We start from the raw sequence: 2,848 nt of genomic DNA on the forward strand, positions 1-2,848 counted from the left end.
TATAAAATATTAAAAAGACATAGTTTTCAGTACTTTTTTTATAAGCAACGTTTTTATACCTTAACCTGTCCCGCTCTGTCAGCTGTAGCTTCAGCCACGATGCCAGAGCTCATGGTAACTGCAACAACGGTAGCTAATAGAAGAATACATATATTATTTTATTATTGCAACTTAATCTGAAATTTGAATGCTAGTGTTGTTATGAGACCTTCAAATTTATACTACAAAAAATCGTGACTATCACATACAATCATTATCGACTCTATAAACTGTAAAATTTATCTAAACTTTCTAGAGTCTTCGACAATATAATAAATATATAAATTGAAGATTGTGTAATTCTTGAGGCTCCAATAGCATGATTGTTAGCTTATACTTCCGTATATAAATATGGAACTATAAAGTTGAAATGAGATACAGTTATCGGTTCTGAATGTGCCTTCATTCTGGTCTCACCGGATGTACAAATATTAATCGGTACAAAAGTGGTTTATGTAAATCGTGGCTGAAAATCTGATTCTGTCTCTTCAATCAAAGTAAGAGGCAAAAATTAATGTCTCTGGCAGCCTGATGGAGAAATAGGTCCAGTCTTGCTTTCAAGCCACGGAGGAACATCGACCATCCTCGTGACCAAGTTCAGGGCTAACAAGATCCCGTCTCACCTCTCTCGCTCCGAGAGACCGATCTTTCCTTTGCGTAAGGCGCCTCTTGCAACGTTTTCGCTCTCTCTGTCGTCTCTCCCACCATTTTCTCACAGACTTGACCGGCCACCCTTTACTTCATTGCGTTTTATTTTCAACGGTCCAGTCCGACCGCTATTCATTTATCCTTGTTTTAATCCTTTGCAAGTCTGAACTTACTCTTTAGCGTTCGATCCTTTTTTCCGTTTGCATTATCTATCATTTCACATATAAATAATACATAAATTTTTGGATCGTAAATATACGAGCGTATACATCGTGTTTTTTTATAAACAATTTTACTTTTACCAATAAATTCTATCAAAGAAAACTTCATAAAATGCTGATAAATTTTACAATTTTCAAGACTGGATAATGTTTATGATACTCTAATCACGATTTTTCGAGGTATAAATTTGAAACATCACTACAATTTTAACATTCAAATTTCAGACTAACAATAAGTTGCAACAATGAAAATAATATATGTATTCTTATTAGTGGCTGTTGTTGCAGTTGCTATGAGTCCTGGTATCATGGCAGAAACAATAGCTGATAAACCGGGACAGGCTAAGGTATAAAAATGTTGCTTATAAAAGAATTACTAAAAACGAAGTATTTTTTAATATTCTACATTTGTATAAATGTACGCTTAACAATGATTAGTAATTATAGTATTATGATTAGTAGGTTTTTATAATACAAACTTTGAATAATTTTTAAAAATCATAAATAGCATACAGATCTATAACCTGTAATTCTATATTTGTTAAAATTGTGCAATATGAGCACATGTATTATTTAATAAGTGTAATTGGCAACAAATGAGTGAAATGTTAACAAAGCAAATCCTTTATTAACATCCATACAAAAATATAAATTGTTATAAAAAATGCTATGCAAATCATATTGTATGTATAATACATATTTTTCTTTATATGTCGCAAGATGTAATACAAAGTTGGAAATTAAATTTTGCTTATTTTTTATTTTTCAGAAAATCGGCATCTTTGATCAAATAGATAAACTATGGGGCAGTTTCATGAAACTGTTTGAAGGCTAAATACATTATAATTACATACTATCTATGGCACACAAATATAGAAGATTTTGTAATTTAAGAAATATTCTACAATAATATTATTTGACTTTGTAAAATATTATATATTAACTTTTAAAAATAAAAATAAAGGTAATATATAATCTAATTATGTTTTATTCTCATGTATGTTACAACATATCGTGAATTATTACAATACAAAAATAAATATTAATGCACGTATATTCTACAGTTAATACCAATTCCTGTAAGGCAGTTAATTGGGCGCTAAATAAACTTCGTTAAATGCATTCTAATTAAATGATAGCATAATAAATTCTATGAGTTTTTCAACTAACAAACATTCTGTTTGTATAAATATTATTATTTGCATATAAAAATATAAAAAATTATATAAAATAATTAAAATATTTAAGAATAAAAATTGTCTTGTAATGTTTAATGTTTATTTAGTGTGCTATAAATTATTAATTTTAAACATATGTAACTATGTTTGTTATCTTATTTGCAATTTATTTAATATTTCTATAAGAGAAAAATTATATGTATAAATGGAAAGTTACATTTTCGTTACATAGACGAGAAGTTTAATAAAGTTGGCGATTATTATCAAAACTTGTTGCTCGTATAGTATTGAATAATATATCTTATAACAAGAATAAAGACTTATTGTCACCAGTACATAACTAACAGTGTAGAAAAATTGATAACCGACACAACTGGCAATTTTAATTAGAGAAAATTTATTACGAAAAAATATTACCTCAGCCAGGGTTTAAACCTGAACTTCCCTACACTCACCAATTCGGGGATACTTAAAAATCGCGTATCGACAGTTCTGTGTACTGCCGACAACCCGAATCTTATGTTTTATATTTTTTAGCACTATATTAAAATACATGTATTATGAGACGCGTAATAATCATGTTTTATTTTATTGTATGTTATTTATTTTAGTCACTGCATATTTTTAATAGTTAAATTAATACGCTACTACAAATAATTATGGTTAATTTATTTTTAAAATGTATAAATTATAATACTTTAACACTGTGTAAATTAATACTAATTGAAATATAGAAAAGTGGTAAAAATTAAAAAATTAATC

General features: G+C 28.0%; 1 long non-coding RNA gene across 1 annotated transcript; it reads left to right on the forward strand.

The window, feature by feature from the left end:
* Window positions 1–1,118: 1,118 nt before the first annotated feature.
* LOC105559337 lies at window positions 1,119–1,962 on the forward strand. The gene is made up of 2 exons (XR_001008738.1): window positions 1,119–1,255; window positions 1,678–1,962. It is a non-coding gene; the product is annotated as an uncharacterized LOC105559337 (long non-coding RNA).
* Window positions 1,963–2,848: the final 886 nt, after the last annotated feature.

This window comes from Vollenhovia emeryi, unplaced genomic scaffold, assembly GCF_000949405.1.
Source record: "Vollenhovia emeryi isolate VEMERY1.0 unplaced genomic scaffold, V.emery_V1.0 DF939280.1, whole genome shotgun sequence".
Lineage (NCBI taxonomy): Eukaryota > Metazoa > Arthropoda > Insecta > Hymenoptera > Formicidae > Vollenhovia > Vollenhovia emeryi.